A 22424-nucleotide genomic window follows, 5' to 3' on the forward strand; every position below is an offset into this window, starting at 1 on the left:
ATGATCTTATGTGGTTATAGAATCACCTGGTACCTCCTGTTTAGAATGGAGAAGGTGGGTGGCAAATTGGTCAATGACTGAGGTTTTCCAGCCAATTGTAGAAAATAGACAGAACATAAACTGGTTAAGAACACAGGCAGAAAAAAAAAAAAGAACACAGGCAGAAGCGTGTCTGAATCCTGGAACCCTGAGTATAGTCAGAAGGGAAAACTGGAGTTAGGAAGTGCTCATTTCTGTATCCAATTCCCAAGGAGCATGGAGTAGAAGAGCAAAGAAGTGATTTGGAAGAACTAGTGCTTGTGTGCAAAGCATCAATATTTTTTTAATCAACGAGAAACTTTTATTGCCATTCCTTATGCTCTCTTTTCTCCCAGATCACGTCAAGCTTCAGCAGTGCTTCCTACCCAGTAGCAATCCATCTGGAGGCTCTTCTGGATGTTGGCTGTTTACCTACACTCTCAGTGATAGAACATCCTTGTGCCAGCTTCCACAAATCCACCTTCTTGCTGGTTCCATCCATGTACAGAGCTCATCAGTGAAACTGGACACCCATTGGTAAAGTCAAATCCGACTGTCCATTGATTTGCTGCTGCTCTCTCAGAATTCCAAAAATTAGCATTGCACATATCCATGATATTCTTGGGGCCCGTAACATTCTTCTTTGCCCCAGCTTTGTCATTTTCCAAAGATATGTTTTTATTCTGGCTTAACTATTTCTTTTCTAATTATATTGTCTCTGTGCACTGAAGTCCTGAGGCAGGGGTGGGGGTGGGGAAGGAAGTTAGTTGCACCTCTCCCAGAAGCAAGGAATCAAGCTGGGGTATATATAGGTTATGGAAGAAAAAGAGAGCTGGAGGCAACCATCTTCCTCACACCATACCTTGCTGGCATGCTTAGCTTGTATGCTACCCTACACCAGAGCAGAGATAAATGTGTGTGACTCATGAGAACAAATGCTGTGATTTATTGGTAGATGGTACTGTGTCATTTTATTAAAAAAAAATCACTTCTCCATGTGGCAGATAGGGAAGGGGGTAGGCTAGGTGGGGTCAGTGCCAGTGACCTTTTCATCTCATTTCTACGTTCTAGGGTAAGAAATCCATAAGACTGCAGCTGCTTTGCTCTGTATTGGGGAAATGTCTGCATGGTAACAGGGGTTAATTGAATCTTGAAAATGACCTTGGACTTCAAATCTTTTTTTGCAAGACCCTTGTGGAGAGACTATCTGTTTATAAAATTCATGTAGAATTTGATACAACAGGTAATTGCACCTCAGCGATGTTAGTTATCCAAGGATTTTTGCAATGATGCCATTTCTTCACAAATAAATCAGTTTGCCATAAGAATATTCTTCATACATATTTTGTTTCTTTTTTTATCACCTTATAAAGTATTTCAATGGTATTCTAAGTCTTAAACTATCCCAAGGAATAAAATCAAAATTTTATGCTTCTCAGAACCAGAAATTGTTGACCTTATATGTAGTGGAAATGACCTCTAATTACACTTCATTTCCCTGAAGACATAAGCACTCATCTCTTCCACAAACAAATACTCCTTTCTCCCTGAGACACACAGCCACCACCTGCATTCTCTAACAAGACCCAGTACTATGTCCTCAGTTCCCCTAGGAATTCAGTCCAGAGCTCAGCACATCAAGAATTGTTTCAGTAGCCTATCAATGCATAACTTAAAATACAGGCTCAGAACAAGAAACTGTCTCCTGAAGTACAGTTGAATAAAGTCTTTCCTATTCAAGGTCTCAGTGTCGAAATCTCCCCCTGGTGGATTTCAAGAGTATGTGTTTTCCTTAGTAGAGTTAGACCTTTCCAAGATAATAAAAGCTGAAACATTACAGGTGTGAAAATTGATTCTATCCATCTCTAAGACATTGTACTTGTTTAAAAGCTTGTCATCAAGAGAACTGTAAAAGGAAAATATCAAAAGAATTGTAAAAGGAAATTAGGGTAATTTGAGTTTACATTATTTTTATATGCAAGTGTGAATACAGAATTTCTAATAGTTTCCACTGAAGTTACTACTCTTTAGTGAATTTTAGCACTGTAATGAACTAGGCATGCTAATTTGCCAGTTAGTGAACAGAGGCATAATGTTTCAATCAGGGAAAAGTATATTCCTTCTCCAGTGACTCTGCCATCTGTCTATCATCATCAGGGCTACAACTGTCAGTCAAATCAATGAAAATCCAAGGACAAAGCCCCTAGGCCACAGATAATATGCACATGCTTGCTTTGGTGCAAAGGTTCTCAATTTGCAAAGGGTGGATAAAACCACAGGAAAACATAGATATTTACATGATGATTCATAACAGTAGCAAAATTACAGGTATCAAGTACAAGAATGTAATCTTATGGTTGTGGGCTCACCAAAACACGAGGAACTGTATTAAATGGTTGGCAGCTTTAGGAAAGATTGGAACCACTGCTCGAGGGAAAAATCACTGTGTTAGTTGATTGTGCTTCATGAGTGATGCGTTATCATCATCATCATCATCACCATCATCACCATCATCACCATCATCATCATCATCATCATCATTATTATTATTATTATTATTATTATTATTATTATTATTATTATTATTATTATTACTACAGGGCATATATTTTAGCTGTGATTGGGTGAAGTCCAGAGAAATCATATCAAAGCACTTCCTGGTATTTTGTCTTCTGTCTGGTGTCTTAACCAACCCATTATGAAAAATATATTTGCCGGAGAAAGGACAAAGATCAGACATGAAAAGAGCACAGGAATTTGTTAGAGAAATCCAGGCAGAGATTCTCTTACAAGAACAAACAGGCGGCAAAGCCAGAGACTTGAACACAGCTGGTATGAAGCTGTCTCCTGCTCTGACTACCACAAAGGCAGATTGAGGTCAGATCAGTAGTCTATGGGTAATGAGTTTTCTTTGGCAGACACATTCCAATAGTTCATCAGTATTGTATTTCTTAAAATCTTCTGATATGGTTAATTTTTTCTAAAATTAACTCCTTTCCTGGTTTCCTGGTCATAAGTCCCCTATCCCCTCGCCCTCCCCTTCTTCTATGAGGTATTCCCCACATTCCCCCAACTTACCACCCCCTGACATTCTCTTACTTTGGGGGGGGAGGCATCCAGCCTTGGCAGAACCAAGGGCTTCTCCTCCCATTGGTGCCCAACAAGGCCATCCTCTGCTACATATGCAGCTGGAGCCATGGGTCAGTCCATGTATAGACTTTGGGTAGTGGTTTAGTCCCTGGGAGCTCTGGTTGGTTGGCATTGTTGTTCTTATGGGGTTGCAGGCCTCTTCAGCTCCTTCAGTCCTTTCTCTAACTCCTCCAGTATGACCCCTCTCTCAGTTCAATGGTATGCTGCTAGCATTTGCTACATTCTGGCTGTGACTTTCAGGCAACACCTATATCAGTCTCCTGTAGCTTGGTGTAGTTTTGGTGGCTGTATATATATATGGGTTTATACCCATGTGGGGCAGGCTTTGAATGGGCATTCCTTCAGTCTCTGCTTCAAACTTTGCCTCAATATCCCTTCCTATGAATATTTTTACTCCTCCCTTTAAGAAGGACTGAAACTAGACACCGCCGGATCCTGAAAGAAACAGACCGGATAAACAGTTCTCTGCACCCAAATCCCGTGGGAGGGAGAGCTAAACCTTCAGAGAGGCAGACAAGCCTGGGAAACCAGAAGAGACTGCTCCCTGCACACACATCTCGGACGCCAGAGGAAAAAGCCAAAGACCATCTGGAACCCTGGTGCACTGAAGCTCCCGGAAGGGGCGGCACAGGTCTTCCTGGTTGCTGCCTCTGCAGAGAGCCCCTGGGCAGCACCCCACGAGCGAACCTGAGCCTCGGGACCACAGGTAGGACCAAATTTTCTGCTGCAAGAAAGCTGCCTGGTGAGCTTGGGACACACGGAAGCAGAATTTCTCTAGGACCCCGCACGGTCTGTGTTTACCGGAAGTCCCACACCCGCGGATCCCGGCCCGCAGCAGCTCTCTGCTCCCAGACCCGGTGAGAGAGAGACCCAACCGCCTGGTCAGGTGGGCACTCCTGAGGCTGCAGAGCAGAAGAGACCACCAACACTGCTCACCCCTGCCCACATCCCTGGCCCAAGAGGAAACTGTATAAGGCCTCTGGGCTCCCGTGGGGGAGGGCCCAGGAGCGGCAGGACTTCTGCGCCTGAGACACCGCCGGATCCTGAAAGAAACAGACCGGATAAACAGTTCTCTGCACCCAAATCCCGTGGGAGGGAGAGCTAAACCTTCAGAGAGGCAGACAAGCCTGGGAAACCAGAAGAGACTGCTCCCTGCACACACATCTCGGACGCCAGAGGAAAAAGCCAAAGACCATCTGGAACCCTGGTGCACTGAAGCTCCCGGAAGGGGCGGCACAGGTCTTCCTGGTTGCTGCCACTGCAGAGAGCCCCTGGGCAGCACCCCACGAGTGAACCTGAGCCTCGGGACCACAGGTAAGACCAAATTTTCTGCTGCAAGAAAGCTGCCTGGTGAACTCAAGACACAGGCCCACAGGAACAGCTGAAGACCTGTAGAGAGGAAAAACTACACGCCCGAAAGCAGAACACACTGTCCCCATAACTGACGGAAAGAGAGGAAAACAGGTCTACAGCACTCCTGACACACAGGCTTATAGGTCAGTCTACCCACTGTCAGAAATAGCAGAACAAAGTAACACTAGAGATAATCTGATGGCGAGAGGCAAGCGCAGGAACCCAAGCAACAGAAACCAAGACTGCATGCCATCATCGGAGCCCAATTCTCCCACCAAAACAAACATGGAATATCCAAACACACCAGAAAAGCAAGATCTAGTTTCAAAATCATATTTGATCATGATGCTGGAGGACTTCAAGAAAGACATGAACACACTTAGGGAAACACAGGAAATCATTAATAAACAAGTAGAAGCCTACAAAGAGGAATGGCAAAAATCCCTGAAAGAATTCCAGGAAAACACAATCAAACAGATGAAGGAATTAAAAATGGAAATAGAAGCAATCAAGAAAGAACACATGGAAACAACCCTGGATATAGAAAACCAAAAGAAGAGACAAGGAGCTGTAGATACAAGCTTCACCAACAGAATACAAGAGATGGAAGAGAGAATCTCAGGAGCAGAAGATTCCATAGAAATCATTGACTCAACTGTCAAAGATAATGTAAAGCGGAAAAAGCTACTGGTCCAAAACATACAGGAAATCCAGGACTCAATGAGAAGATCAAACCTAAGGATAATAGGTATAGAAGAGAGTGAAGACTCCCAGCTCAAAGGACCAGTAAATATCTTCAACAAAATCATAGAAGAAAACTTCCCTAACCTAAAAAAAGAGATACCCATAGGCATACAAGAAGCCTACAGAACTCCAAATAGATTGGACCAGAAAAGAAACACCTCCCGTCACATAATTGTCAAAACACCAAACGCACAAAATAAAGAAAGAATATTAAAAGCAGTAAGGGAAAAAGGTCAAGTAACATATAAAGGGAGACCTATCAGAATCACACCAGACTTCTCGCCAGAAACTATGAAGGCCAGAAGATCCTGGACTGATGTCATACAGACCCTAAGAGAACACAAATGCCAGCCCAGGTTACTGTATCCAGCAAAACTCTCAATTAACATTGATGGAGAAACCAAGATATTCCATGACAAAACCAAATTTACACAATATCTTTCTACAAATCCAGCACTACAAAGGATAATAAATGGTAAAGCCCAACATAAGGAGGCAAGCTATACCCTAGAAGAAGCAAGAAACTAATCGTCTTGGCAACAAAACAAAGAGAATGAAAGCACACAAACATAACCTTACATCCAAATATGAATATAACGGGAAGCAATAATCACTATTCCTTAATATCTCTCAATATCAATGGCCTCAACTCCCCAATAAAAAGACATAGATTAACAAACTGGATACGCAACGAGGACCCTGCATTCTGCTGCCTACAGGAAACACACCTCAGAGACAAAGACAGACACTACCTCAGAGTGAAAGGCTGGAAAACAACTTTCCAAGCAAATGGTCAGAAGAAGCAAGCTGGAGTAGCCATTCTAATATCAAATAAAATCAATTTCCAACTAAAAGTCATCAAAAAAGATAAGGAAGGACACTTCATATTCATCAAAGGAAAGATCCACCAAGATGAACTCTCAATCCTAAATATCTATGCCCCAAATACAAGGGCACCTACATACATAAAAGAAACCTTACTAAAGCTCAAAACACACATTGCACCTCACACAATAATAGTGGGAGATTTTAACACCCCACTCTCATCAATGGACAGATCATGGAAACAGAAATTAAACAGTGATGTCGACAGACTAAGAGAAGTCATGAGCCAAATGGACTTAACGGATATTTATAGAACATTCTATCCTAAAGCAAAAGGATATACCTTCTTCTCAGCTCCTCATGGTACTTTCTCCAAAATTGACCATATAATTGGTCAAAAAACGGGCCTCAACAGGTACAAAAAGATAGAAATAATCCCATGCGTGCTATCAGACCACCACGGCCTAAAACTGGTCTTCAATAACAATAAGGGAAGAATGCCCACATATACGTGGAAATTGAACAATGCTCTACTCAATGATAACCTGGTCAAGGAAGAAATAAAGAAAGAAATTAAAAACTTTTTAGAATTTAATGAAAATGAGGATACAACATACTCAAACTTATGGGACACAATGAAAGCTGTGCTAAGAGGAAAACTCATAGCGCTGAGTGCCTGCAGAAAGAAACAGGAAAGAGCATATGTCAGCAGCTTGACAGCACACCTAAAAGCTCTAGAACAAAAAGAAACAAATACACCCAGGAGGAGTAGAAGGCAGGAAATAATCAAACTCAGAGCTGAAATCAACCAAGTAGAAACAAAAAGGGCCATAGAAAGAATCAACAGGACCAAAAGTTGGTTCTTTGAGAAAATCAACAAGATAGATAAACCCTTAGCCAGACTAACGAGAGGACACAGAGAGTGCGTCCAAATTAACAAAATCAGAAATGAAAAGGGAGACATAACTACAGATTCAGAGGAAATTCAAAAAATCATCAGATCTTACTATAAAAACCTATATTCAACAAAATTTGAAAATCTTCAGGAAATGGACAATTTCCTAGACAGATACCAGGTATCAAAGTTAAATCAGGAACAGATAAACCAGTTAAACAACCCCATAACTCCTAAGGAAATAGAAGCAGTCATTAAAGGTCTCCCAACCAAAAAGAGCCCAGGTCCAGATGGGTTTAGTGCAGAATTCTATCAAACCTTCATAGAAGACCTCATACCAATATTATCCAAACTATTCCACAAAATTGAAACAGATGGAGCCCTACCAAATTCCTTCTACGAAGCTACAATTACTCTTATACCTAAACCACACAAAGACACAACAAAGAAAGAGAACTTCAGACCAATTTCCCTTATGAATATCGACGCAAAAATACTCAATAAAATTCTGGCAAACCGAATTCAAGAGCACATCAAAACAATCATCCACCATGATCAAGTAGGCTTCATCCCAGGCATGCAGGGATGGTTTAATATACGGAAAACCATCAATGTGATCCATTATATAAACAAACTGAAAGAACAGAACCACATGATCATTTCATTAGATGCTGAGAAAGCATTTGACAAAATTCAACACCCCTTCATGATAAAAGTCCTGGAAAGAATAGGAATTCAAGGCCCATACCTAAACATAGCAAAAGCCATATACAGCAAACCAGTTGCTAACATTAAACTAAATGGAGAGAAGCTTGAAGCAATCCCACTAAAATCAGGGACTAGACAAGGCTGCCCACTCTCTCCCTACTTATTCAATATAGTTCTTGAAGTTCTAGCCAGAGCAATCAGACAACAAAAGGAGATCAAAGGGATACAGATCGGAAAAGAAGAGGTCAAAATATCACTATTTGCAGATGATATGATAGTATATTTAAGTGATCCCAAAAGTTCCACCAGAGAACTACTAAAGCTGATAAACAACTTCAGCAAAGTGGCTGGGTATAAAATTAACTCAAATAAATCAGTTGCCTTCCTCTATACAAAAGAGAAACAAGCCGAGAAAGAAATTAGGGAAACGACACCCTTCATAATAGACCCAAATAATATAAAGTACCTCGGTGTGACTTTAACCAAGCAAGTAAAAGATCTGTACAATAAGAACTTCAAGACACTGAAGAAAGAAATTGAAGAAGACCTCAGAAGATGGAAAGATCTCCCATGCTCATGGATTGGCAGGATTAATATAGTAAAAATGGCCATTTTACCAAAAGCGATCTACAGATTCAATGCAATCCCCATCAAAATACCAATCCAATTCTTCAAAGAGTTAGACAGAACAATCTGCAAATTCATCTGGAATAACAAAAAACCCAGGATAGCTAAAACTATCCTCAACAATAAAAGGACTTCAGGGGGAATCACTATCCCTGAACTCAAGCAGTATTACAGAGCAATAGTGATAAAAACTGCATGGTATTGGTACAGAGACAGACAGATAGACCAATGGAATAGAATTGAAGACCCAGAAATGAACCCACACACCTATGGTCACTTGATTTTTGACAAAGGAGCCAAAACCATCCATTGGAAAAAAGATAGCATTTTCAGCAAATGGTGCTGGTTCAACTGGAGGGCAACATGTAGAAGAATGCAGATCGATCCATGCTTATCACCCTGTACAAAGCTTAAGTCCAAGTGGATCAAGGACCTCCACATCAAACCAGACACACTCAAACTAATAGAAGAAAAACTAGGGAAGCATCTGGAACACATGGTCACTGGAAAAAATTTCCTGAACAAAACACCAATGGCTTATGCTCTAAGATCAAGAATCGACAAATGGGATCTCATAAAACTGCAAAGCTTCTGTAAGGCAAAGGACACTGTGGTTAGGACAAAACGGCAACCAACAGATTGGGAAAAGATCTTTACCAACCCTACAACAGATAGAGGCCTTATATCCAAAATATACAAAGAACTCAAGAAGTTAGACCGCAGGGAAACAAATAACCCTATTAAGAAATGGGGTTCAGAGCTAAACAAAGAATTCACAGCTGAGGAATGCCGAATGGCTGAGAAACACCTAAAGAAATGTTCAACATCTTTAGTCATAAGGGAAATGCAAATCAAAACAACCCTGAGATTTCACCTCACACCAGTGCGATTGGCTAAGATCAAAAACTCAGGTGACAGCAGATGCTGGCGAGGATGTGGAGAAAGAGGAACACTCCTCCATTGTTGGTGGGATTGCAGACTGGTAAAACCATTCTGGAAATCAGTCTGGAGGTTCCTCAGAAAATTGGACTTTGAACTGCCTGAGGATCCAGCTATACCTCTCTTGGGCATATACCCAAAAGATGCCTCAACATATAAAAGAGACACGTGCTCCACTATGTTCATTGCAGCCTTATTTATAATAGCCAGAAAATGGAAAGAACCCAGATGCCCTTCAACAGAGGAATGGATACAGAAAATGTGGTACATCTACACAATGGAATATTACTCAGCTATCAAAAACAACGAGTTTATGAAATTCGTAGGCAAATGGTTGGAACTGGAAAATATCATCCTGAGTGAGCTAACCCAATCACAGAAAGACATACATGGTATGCACTCATTGATAAGTGGCTATTAGCCCAAATGCTTGAATTACCCTAGATCCCTAGAACAAACGAAACTCAAGACGGATGATCAAAATGTGAATGCTTCACTCCTTCTTTAAATGAGGAAAAAGAATACCCTTGGCAGGGAAGGGAGAGGCAAAGATTAAAACAGAGACTGAAGGAACACCCATTCAGAGCCTGTCCCACATTTGGCCCATACATATACAGCCACCCAATTGGACTAGATGGATGAAGCTAAGAAGTGCAGACCGACAGGAGCCGGATGTAGATCGCTCCTGAGAGACACAGCCAGAATACAGCAAATACAGAGGCGAATGCCAGCAGCAAACCACTGAACTGAGAATAGGTCCCCTATTGAAGGAATCAGAGAAAGAACTGGAAGAGCTTGAAGGGGCTCGAGACCCCAAAAGTACAACAATGCCAAGCAACCAGAGCCTCCAGGGACTAAGCCACTACCTAAAGACTATACATGGACTGACCCTGGACTCTGACCCCATAGGTAGCAATGAATATACTAGTAAGAGCACCAGTGGAAGGGGAAGCCCTGGGTCCTGCTAAGACTGAACCCCCAGTGAACTAGTCTATGGGGGGAGGGCGGCAATGGTGGGAGGGTTGGGAGGGGAACACCCATAAGGAAGGGGAGGGGGGAGGGGGATGTTTGCCCGGAAACCGGGAAAGGGAATAACACTCGAAATGTATATAAGAAATACTCAAGTTAATAAAAAAAAAAAAAAGACTATGTTATTTGAGAGATGAATAAATAATGAAGATATTAAAGAATATGTAATTCAGACTAAAACAAAATCGATGGCCTCTCATGCTCTGCTCTGCTGCTGCGGCAGATGAGCCATCTAGGAGGTGGCTTAAGAGCCATTCTGTATTGATGTCCAGGTCTCAACTATTAGACAAAGGAATAACTCAGAGTGACAGCAAGTCACTCCTGCTGTCCCCTTCTCCTGATCCACCTCTCAGGTCTATAGTATGTATTCACAACATCTATGTGTGGTTCTACTATATTATATACTCTTGTTACATGTACTCATTCTTTTATTTTGTCATTATATGTGACTAATGACAGCCATATATAATTATAGGGGTACACAGTGATAGTATGGTGTACACAAAAAAAAAAAAATAAAAAAAATTAAAAAAAAAAAAAAAAAAAGAAGGACTGAAACTGTGGTCTGTGGATTGTATCTTGGGTAATTTCAGCTTTTGGGCTAATATCCACTTATCAATGAGTGCATACCATGTGTATTTTTCTGTGATTGGGTTACCTCACTCAGGATGATATTTTCAAGTTCAATACATTTGTCTGTTAATTTCAGGAAGTCATTGTTTTTGATAGCTGAGTCGTATTCCACTGTGCAGATGTACCACATTTTCTGTACCCATTCCTCTGTCGAAGGGCATCTCATCTGGGGTCTTTCCAGTTTCTGGCTATTACACATAAGGTTGCTAGGAACATAGTGGAGCATGTGTCTTTGTTGTATATTGGAACATCATTTGGGTATATGCCCAGGATAGATATAGCTGGGTCCTCAGGTGCTCAGGTAGTGCAATGTCCAATTTTCTGAGGAACCACCAGACTGTCTCTGTACCAATACCATACAGGTTTTTTTTTAATCACTATTGCTCTGTCATACTGCTTGAAATCAGGAATGGTAATTCCCACAGAAATTCTTTTATTGTTGAGGATAGTTTGTGCTATCCTGTTTTTTATGTTATTCCAAATGAATTTGCAGATTACTCTTTCTAACTCTATGAAGAATTGAGTTGGAATTTGATGGGGATTGCATTGAATCTGTAGATCGCTTTTGGTAAAATGGCCATTTTTACTATATTAATCCTGCCAATCCATGAACTTGGGAGATCTTTCCATCTTCTGAGATTTTCTTCAATGTCTTTCTTCAGAGACTTGAAGTTCTTGTAATACAGATTTTTCACTTGCTTGGTTAGAGTCACAGGGGGATATTTTATGTTACTTAACACTATTGTGAAGGCTGTCATTTCTCTAATTCCTTTCTCAACCTCTTTATTCTATGAGTAGAGGAAGGCTACTGATTTGTTTGAATTAATTTTATACCCAGCCACTTTGCTGAAGTTATTTATTAGGCTTAGTAGTTCTCTGGTGGAACTTTTGGGTTTACTTAAACATACTATCATATCATATGCAAATAGTGATATTTTGACTTCTTCTTTTCCAATTTGTATCCCTTTGACCTCCTTTTTTTGTCTGATTGCTCTGGCTAGGACTTAGAGAACTATATTGAATAAGTAGGGAGAGAGTTGGCAGCCTTGTCTAGTCCCTGATTTTAGTGGGATTGCTTCAAGTTTCTCTCAGTTTAGTTTAATGTTGGCTATTGGTTTGCTGTTTATTGCTTTTACTATGATTAGGTATGGGCCTTGGATTCCTGGTCTTTCCAAGACTTTTAACATTGAAGAGATGTTGAATTTTTTCAAATGCTTTCTCAGCATCTAATGAGATGATCATGTGGGTTTTTTTCCCCCTTTGAGTTTGTTTACATAGTGGATTAAGTTGATGGATTTACATATATTGAACCATCACTGCATCCCTGGGATGAAGCCTACTTGATCATGATGGATAATCATTTTGATGTATTCTTGGATTCGGTTTGCAAGAATTTTATTGAGTGTCTTTTCAATGATATTCATAAAAGAAGTTGGTCTGAAGTTCTCTTTCTTTGTTGGGTCTTTGTGTGGTTTAGGTATAAGCACACTGGGACTTCATAGAAGGGTTTGGGTAGTGCTTGATGTGTTTCAGTTTTGTGGAATAGTTTAGATAGTACTGGTAAGAGATCTTCTATGAAGGTCTGATAGAATTCTTTACTAGATCCATCTGGTGCATGGCTTTTTTTGGTTGGGAGACTTTTAGTAACTGCTTCTATCTTTTTAGGAGTTAAGGGATTGTTTAAATGGTTTATCTGATCCTGATTTAACTTTGGTATGTGGTATTTGTCTAGAAAATAGTCCATTTCGTCTGGATTTTCCTGTTTTGTTGAATATATGCTTTTGTAGTAGAATCTGGTGATTTTTTTAATTTCCTAAGATTCTGTTGTTATGTCTCCCTTTTCATTTCTGATTTTGTTAATTTGGATATATTCTCTGTGAGCCAGGTTAGCCTGTTGATTTTCTCAAAGAACCAGCTCCTGGTTTTGTTGATTCTTTGTATAGTCCTTTTTGTTTCTACTTGGTTGATTTCAGCCCTGAGTTGATGATTTCCTGCCTTCTACTCCTCTTGGATGTATTTGTTTCTTTTTGTTCTAGAAATTTAGGTGTGCTGTCATGCTCCTAACGTATGCTCTTCAGTTTCTTTTTGGAGGCACTCAGAGCTATGAGTTTTCCTCTTAGCACTGCTTTCATTGTGTCCCTATGTTTGGGTATGATGTACCTTCATTTTCATTAAATTCTAAAAAGTCTTTAATTTATTTATTTCTTCCTTGATGAAAGTATCATTGAGTAGAGCATTGTTCAACTACCATGCATATGTGGGCTTTCTGTCATTTTTGTTATTATTGAAGACCAACCTTAGTCTATGGTGATCTGATAGGATGCATGGGATTATTTCAATCTTCTTGTATCTGCTGAGGCCTGTTTTGTGACCAATTATATGGTCACTTTTGGAGAAGGTACTGCGAGGTGCAGAGAAGAAGGTATATTCTTTTGTTTTCTATAAATATCCATTTGTTTAAAAACTTCTGTTAGTTTCTCTATGTCTCTGTTTAATTTCTGTTTCCATGATCTGTCCATTGATGAGAGTGGGGTGTTGAAATCTCCTACTATCATTGTGTGAGGTGCAGTGTGTGCTTTGAGCTTTAGTAAGGTTTCTTTTATGTATGTAGGTGCCCTTGCATTTGGACCATAGATATTTAAGACTGAGAGTTCATCTTGGTGAATTTTTCCTTTTATGAATATGAAGTATCCTTCTTTATCTTTTTTGATAACTTTTGGTTGAAAGTTGATTTTATTTGATATTAGAATGGCTACTCCAGCTTATTTCTTTAGCCCATCTCCTTGGAAAGTTGTTTTTTAGCCTTTTACTGTGAGGTAGTGTCTGTCTTTGTCTGAGGTGTGTTTCCTGTACACAGCAAAATGCTGGATCCTCTTTACATATCTAGTCTGTTAGTCTATGTCTTTTTATTGGGGAATTAAGTCCATTGATGTTAAGAGATATGAAGGAATAGTTTGTTGTTTCCTGCTATTTTTCTCATTAGAGGTGGAATTATGTTTATGTGGCTCTCTTTTTTTGGATTTGTTGCAAGATTATTCTCTTGCTTTTTCTAGGGTGTAGTTTCCTTCCTTACGTTGGAGTTTTCTATCTATTATCCTTTGTAGGGCTGGATTTGTTGAAAGATATTGGGTAAATTTGGTTTTGTCATGGAATATCTTGGTTTCTCCATTTATGTTAATTGAGAGTTTTGCCAGATATAGTAGCCTGGTCTGGCATTTGTATTGTCTTTGTGTCTGCATAACATCTGCCCAGGATCTTCTGGCTTTCATAGTTTCTGGTGAGAAATCTGGTGTAATTCTTATAGATCTGCCTTTATATGTTATTTGATCTTTTTCCCTTTCTGCTTTTAATATTCTTTCTTTGTTTTGTGTGTTTGGTGTTTTGACTATTATGTGACAGGAGGAATTTATTTTCTGGTCCAATCTATTTGGAGTTCTGTAGGCTTCTTGTATATTTATGTTCATCTCTTTCTTTAGGTTAGGGAAGTTTTCTTCTATAATTTTGTTGAAGATATTTACTGGCCCTTTAAGTTGGGAGCCTTTGCTCTCTTGTATACCTTATGTATGATCTTCTCATTACGTCCAGGATTTCCTGAATGTTTTGGGTTAGGAGTTTTTTTTGCATTTGACATTATTTTTGATGTTTGTGTCCATGTTTTCTCTGGTATCTTCTGCCCCTGAGATTTTCTCTTCTATCTCTTGTATTCTGTTGGTGATGCTTGCGTCTATGACTCCTTATCTCTCTCCTAGGTTTTCTATCTCCAGGTTTATCTCCCTTTTTGCTTTCTTTATTGTTTCTATTTCCATTTTTAAATCCTGGATTGTTTTGTTCAATTTCTTCACCTGTTGGTTGTATTTTCCCATAATTCCTTAAGGGATTTTTGTGTTTCTTCTTTAAGTGCTTCTTCTTGTGTACCTGTGTTGTCCTGTATTTCTTTAAGGGAGATATTTATGTCCTTCTTAAAGTCCTCTATCATCATCATGAGATATGATGTTAAAGCCAAATCTTGCTTTTCTCGTGTATTTGGATACCCAGTATTTGCTTTGGTGGGAGAACCCAGCTCTGATGATGCCAAGTACTCTTGGTTTCTATTGCTTAGGTTTCTGCTCTTGCCTCTCACTATCAGATTTTCTCTGGTGTTAGCTTGTTTTGCTGTCTCTGACAGTGGCTTGACCCTCCTGTAGACCTGTTTTCTTTCAGACAGATCTGGGAACGGAGAGCTACTCCTGGGCTTGTGTGACCTGAAGCTTTCAGGCAGGTTGCTTGGAGCAGAATTCATCTTACCTCTGCTCTCATGTGTGTAGGTATTCTTGGCAATTGGCTTTCAGTTCTTGGTGCAAGCAGAAACATGGAGGGTCGTACCCCTGACTGCTCCTAGTTTCCTGTGCTCTGAGGGCACAGAGGGCACTAGGCAGATTCCTCTTGGGTCAGGAATGTGGGCAGAAGTAGTTGTCCTCTCTGAACTATCAGGAGTGTCCACACTTCTGAGGGTTCACCTCTCTCCCCCATGGGATTTGGGTGCAGGGAGCTGTGGGAGCAGTTCAGCTCCTTATTTAATCTTCTAATTACAAGATTATGTGTTACCTTATTAGGATAAATAGAGGTGACACTTGGATTCATTGGGAAATGCAAGAAATGAGAGTGACTGAATTTTATTGTTTATATAATTCTTGGCATAAGACCTATCATTTGATAGTGTGAGTTTTGTGAGAGATCATAAATCAGTGGTATGCCATGCTCATCCTGATTACATGCTCAGTGGTAGACAGCTAAAGTGAAATCCAAGCTCTATGGCCTTTAGCTTTGTAACTTTGACCAGTTACTTAGCCTCTCTGGGTTGCAGTTTCTCATCTATAACTTGCCTACAGGCAATCTGGTAGGAACATTTTTTTTTTCATTTGAGGTTCTTCTTCCCAGATAACTCTAACTCGTGTCAGGTTCACAAAAAATTTGACAGAATAGATGCTAAAACTGTTCACACAGACCATCGCATCTTTTGTTCACTTTCATATGCTAACAGTATCATTTTCAGACATTATTTTAAAACACCCTACTAAATTGAACTGATTTCTCATTCAACTGAAAGTCTTTGTCTCTGTCTAGTAGGAAAGAAGGCAAAGGTTAATTCTTCATGTCTTTGTCCTATTTTATTTTTTTATCTGTCTTCTTCTCTGTGTTAACTGTCTCCTGCTCTGCAGAGGAGGAAGAACATTGGTGGATGGAACAATTCTTTGAGCGAAGCAGCTATTGTCCTGTCTGCACTGGCACCGTCTGCCTTTGACATGTTATTCTCTCTATTCTGGTCTGAATTGGGAAGCATCCTGCCTTTCATCCCTTTTCCAATGTGTCCTTCCACCTGCCTATAAACACACTCACCCCCTGCTATGATGCACAGACTTCTAGTCTTTTCAATCCAAATCAAGAGCTGCCACTTATCTGCCTGGAATGCTGGGATTCCACTTCATTCCACTCAAGAAATCTCTCTGGGATCAAGTCATCAAGAATCTCATGCTTACCTTTAAATTCTCTGGGAAACAGTGAAACATCATGTTCTGGGTTTTCTTCCACCTTGGGAGGCTCAGTCACTCTCTGGAGATGATTTTCTGGAAGCCCTCATATTTCAATAGTAATATAATTAGTGACTATCATTTTTTCCCTAGGAGAAAAAAGACAGTGCTTTCAGACTCTGACAAATAGTTTGCCTTTAGGTCTTCCTTTCTACTCTTACAGGTGTACTGAAGGTGGGTAAGGAATAGAGATAGAGTAACATCTCTGGAATGTGAAAGCTTTTCCAGCTATGAGATCAGCCTGAAAGTATCACTGCAAACTAAGGCAGATTGTATGTTTGTAATATTCATGCAATTAGGTTGAATTGGTGAGCATAGTGGTTAGACAGAATCCTTATGATATGAGTAAACTAAACTGACTTTGATGCAAGGACTAAAGGGTTTACTGAGCTCTGTGACCAATTGGCCTCTTAGTTACTTGTCAGTATCAAGTTGGCAGACTAAAACATTATGGTGATAAGGATGATAAACATGTAGTTGTTTTAGGTGAAGAAGTGTCATGTCCAAACACTTCCGAATGGAACGTAGGCCACTGTGTTGGATTATATAGACCCAGCTGCTTAATAAAAGGGAAATTAGAGGAAATTATGTCACTTATCTACAATAACTGCTCAATAATTTTTTAAAACTTGCTCAAAGATTAAAGAAACAAAATGCCACATACACTGTTATTAAATTTCTGAGAGAATGGTAAAATGGATTTCTTAAATTCTTTTGGGCAGCTCACCTCTAATGTTACACTGTTTTCTATAATTTATAAATATTAGTTTGTAATAGTTAAATAGTTTTATAATGCCCAGTCCATGTCAATGTTCTAAACATATAATATGTATATTCTTTGCAATTACTCTACCAAGTAATTGCATAGTATATCTTCAATTTATGAATGACAAAGCTGGGGCACAGAGAGATCAGCCACCTTCACAGGATACCTAGATGGGAGCATGAGACTTAAACCCAGACCTGTAGCTCAGCACTTGCTACACAATGCTTTCATAAATACCTTCATGTGGTTTATAACAACAGCCATCTTCTGAGATGGATACTGCAGATTGACAAGTATTTAAGGGGTCAGTTGACCATGGAGCTGAGTGAATCTTTTAGTTCTTCCTTCTGTTCCATCAAACACTTTCTGCTGGGTACATTTTGTTCGTTATTCAATTTGTATTGTAATATGTTAATTTCTAGAATAAATTTATTAGAGTTATTCTCCCTGACAGTCAAAGTAATTAAGGAGGAAATAAATTTGCCAACACTTTGTTAAACAGGGCAGGCACTTATGGCCTGGAGTTTTGTCTTTATTTTTTTGTTTGTTTGGTTGGTTGTTTGTTTGTTTGTTTGTTTGGTTGGTTGGTTGATTGGTTTGGTTTTGGTTGGATTTGTTTTTTTGTTTTGGTTTTTTGTTTTTTGTTTTTTATCTTTCACTACCTTCACCTTGTTTAAAAGAGATTACATATTCCTATCTGAACACATAGAAACTCTCTATAAAAGGGAAATGAAAGTATTCATGATCTAACCATCTGATGAAAACGACAACTGTTATCCTTGTAACTGTTTTTCCAGGCCTACCATGCCTGAGTGGGGGACTGTTTGCATCTATTGTTGAGTGTCTCTTGCCTCTTATCTGAATGAAGAGCAATATCCTGGTTAGAAATCAGCACCAAGCTTATTGTGTGGAAAGCCACAGTGGCTGGTGTGTTTTCCTCTCTCTATCCCCTAACTGGTCTAGGTAAGTACTGGTGATTAAGGTCTTTTGTTTGTTTTGCCTGTTTGATTACCCTTCATGTTATAAAATCAAGTTTATAAACTGTTAAATACAACATATATACCACTCTATATTCATTATGACTTAGGAGAACAAAAGTTCAAATAAGCCTTTTCAGAAACTGTATCCTGGGACCTGACCTCCCTTCCCCCTGTACCCAATTTGATTTCAATTTCCATCCTAGGCTGAACCCTCCCTAGTAAGCAATCCCATGTACCTTAGCTTCATGGTCACACCTAAGTCTCATTTGCATCATCCTTTCCTGAGTAGTTACCACTTGGTATTGATTTGGACATGGAATTTCTGGACCTACCATGTAGTCAGCTCACTCTAGCCTTGGAAAAGAACTTGAACTCTACAGGCAAGGAACTCTTGGGTCACTAAAAATGTCACTTTGAATATTGTTTAGATGGGGACTTTCAGACTGGAAATCTGTAGCAGTACCTGGTAACGTCTATTCTTATGATCAAATAGATCAAGAACTTCATGAATCCTTCAGTAAAGATAGCGATTAAAATGAACTAACCATTAATTATTTGAACCTATTAGTGTTTTCTTTTTAATTAAAAATGTATTGTTATTTTATTGTATGAGTGTTTCCTCCATGTATGTCTGTAAACCATGTGTGCCCATGAAAAACAAAAGAAAGCAGTTATGGATGGTTATGAGCACAAGGTCAGTGCTGAGAATTAAACCCTGGTCCTCGACAAGAGTAATGCATAGTCTTAACTGCTAAGCCATCTCGCCAATACTCCAGCAGTGTCTTTTAACTAATGCTATAGTAAGATCAAAGAAAAATAGAGGCAAGAGGGTAGATAGACTCTCACTTCAATGTGCTTGACTCAAAAACAACTTGGAGGATGAAAGGGTTCATGAAAGAGTCAACCATTGAGTGAAACCAAGGGAAGGACTTGGAGCAAGAAATGAAGCAGAAACCTACTAGGAAGTGCTGCTTGCTGTCTTGTTCCAGGATGACATTCAAATACCTTCCTCTTGGGTGTAGGCCCAGGAGTGGTATAGCTGGGTCCTCAGGTAGTACTGTGTCCAATTTTCCAAGGAACTTCCAGACTAATTTCCACAGTGGTTGTACCATTTTGCAATCCTACCAAAAATGGAGGAGTGTTCCTCTTTCTTCACATCCTTGCCAGCATCTGATGTCACCTGAGTTTTTGATTTTAGCCATTATGACTGATATGAGGTGGAATCCAAAAGATGCTCCAACATATAACAAGGACACATGTTCCACTATGTTCATAGCAGCCTTATTTATAATACCCAGAAGCTGGAAAGAATCCAGATATCCTTCAACAGAGGAATGGATTCAAAAAATGTGGTACATCTACACAATGGAATATTACTCAGCTATTAAAAACAATGACTTCATGAAATTCTTAGGCAAATGGATAGAACTAGAAGATATCATTCTGAGTGAGGTAACCCAATCACATAAGAGCACACATGGTACCCACTCACTGATAAGTAGATATTATCACAAACGCTTGGAATACCCCAAGATACAATTCACAGACTACATGAAGCTCAAGAAGAAGGATGACCAAAGTGTGAATGCTTCAGTCCTTCTTAGAGGGGGGAACAAAATGTTCACAGGAGGAAACATGAAGATAAAATGTGGAGCAGAGACTGAAGGAAAGATGATCCAGAGGCTGCCCCACTTGGGAATTCATCCCATCTACAGACACCAAACCCAGACACTATTGCTGATGCCAAGAAGTGCATGCTGACAGGAGCCTGGTATATCTGTCGTCTGAGAGGCTCTGCCAGACCCTGAGCAGTACAGATGTGGATGAATGCAGCTAATCATTGGACTGAGCACAGAGACCCCAATGGAGTTCTTAGGGGAAGAACTGGAGGAGCTGAAGGGGTTTGCAACTCCATAGGAAGAACAACAATATCAACCAACCAGATCCCGCAGAACTCTCGGGGACTGAGTCACCAACAGAAGAGTACACACTGACTGACTGGTGGCTCCAGTGCCATATGTAGCAGAGGATGGCCTTGTTGGGCATCAATGGAAGGAGAGGCCCCTGGTCCTGGGAAGGCTTGTTGCCCCAGGATAGGTGGGGAAGCCAGAGGGAATTGGTGGTTAGGGGAGCACCCTCATAGAAGCAGGGGGAGGGGAGTGGGATAGGAGATTTTTGTAGGGAAACCGGGAAAGGGAATAACATTTGAAATGTAAACCAATAAAATATCTAATAACCTTTCTCATAAAGCCCAGACCCACCTGCCTAGAGATGCTAAGGTCCAAGGAGTGCTATATCAAGTAACAGAAGTGCTATAAATCAAGTAGTAATTAGATAATACCACCACCTTGGGCATACCCGCAATTCAATATGCTAGATCCACTTCCTCAACTGAGGGTCTTTCTTTCCAGGTGTTCCGAGTTGACGAAAACTGAGTGCCACACCATACCTGCAGCCATCTGCACAGTTGCCACACGCATGCAAAACTTCTGATTAGAGTAACCCCCCCCCCAAATATGTGTTCTTTTACCTTCACATCTTTTGAGGGCAGGCAAACATCATGCTTTTTATTTCCTTTTTGATCTAACCCTGTCAAATTCACCCATACCTACCCCACCCTGCACTCCGGATATCTTCTCCCTTAGACATATTACTAAATGCACCTGCAGTACCTGTGTATCCATCAATCTGCTCTTCTTCATGAGAATAAGAATCTGGTTAACTTTTGTGCCACTGTGTCTCCAGTAACTCAAATAGTGCAAGTCACCTAGTGAGTATTTCATGAATTTCTTTTACATTATCAAATCAATTATCAAGTTATATTTCCAAATACATTTATCATACATAATGGAACTTAGGACTTCGCTTCCAGTTACTTCTAACAAAGAAATGGGGACAAAACTATGAGCATACCTAATGCAACTATGAAATTAAGTCCATTCTGTTCTAGTCTGAATTTTGTGCCTACAAAAATATTATAACAAAAAAATAAGTTAGTATAAGAAGCCAGATCCTAGACCAAGGGCATATGCCATGAAGACTTGGCTGATCTAGGATGTAAACAAAAAGTTTATTTTTCTAATCTAAGCAGGTGACTCCACTTCTTGTCTTCTGACCTACTTCTGGATAAGAAGAAAGTGAGGCTGTCACAGGAGCTGCTGCCTCTTGTCACCCTGCGCTGTGAGGGAAAGCAGGGCAGAGGTATTATACTAATTCGCCTGGCAGAACCTGACCCAGACTCCCATTTTAACATATTTAAGATGGGAACAAAGTGGCAGTAACAGAAGAGTACTGGTAATGTGAGCTTTCTTCTGCAAAACTGGTTTTTTCTTCCACACTCAGCCGTTTGCTGTGGCTGGTGAATCTGATTGACACCTGTGGCCTACTCCAAGAGAACACCCATTTCTTAAGGAATGGGCGAGCTGCTGTAAGTATTTAAGCACTCCGAGAAGAATCAAACATCATTTGAGGTATCAAAGGAAATAAAAATGTGGCTTTGTTGCTTTGAAAGCATTTTTCTTTTGTGGTTGCTACTGTGGGGAAAATGACAAATAATAAAAAGGAAAGGTTTGAATACAATTGTCTGAAACTAATGTCACCCATCCTAAAATCCTTAAATAACAAAAGCTCTATTACAGCAAAAGAAAATGTATTGTTGTTAAGGACTCTTCAAAGTAATACAGGTAGCATGTGGCTATTTCTATTCCATTATTTATCCATTAATAATAATGAATACTTCCCTATATGTACTGAATTGTGGCTTTAGAAACATTATTTAGCCACAGAGAATCCATAGGGAAGAATGTGAACGGTCGCACCACATGTGTCTTTTCTGAGAGCACAAAAGAGACTCTGCCACACTGATTCACAGAAGAGGCAATAGGAAAATCAGCAGGCCGAGTGAGTTTGCTAAGTCTGGTGATGAACTTCACCACAGGCTGCCCAGGCTGCTGTGAAATGATTGGGCATCCCTGGGAGATGAAGTCTAGGGTTTCTGCTTAGCCAGATAGCCACTTTGTACCCTAGTAACTTTCTCACTAGACTGTCATCTCATTAACTGCTTCGTGGCAGATGGTCCCCCAAGTGCCACATACTCTGTTTTGGGCCATATGGCTGAGTGGTGCTCACCTCACCCTTACACTCAGCTCATGCCCGTCTGCCCAGACAGGTGTTTGCAAACATGACTCTGA

The sequence above is a fragment of the Rattus norvegicus genome, chromosome 6, assembly GCF_021556685.1.
Source record: "Rattus norvegicus strain SHRSP/BbbUtx chromosome 6, alternate assembly SHRSP_T2T, whole genome shotgun sequence".
NCBI classification, from domain to species: domain Eukaryota; kingdom Metazoa; phylum Chordata; class Mammalia; order Rodentia; family Muridae; genus Rattus; species Rattus norvegicus.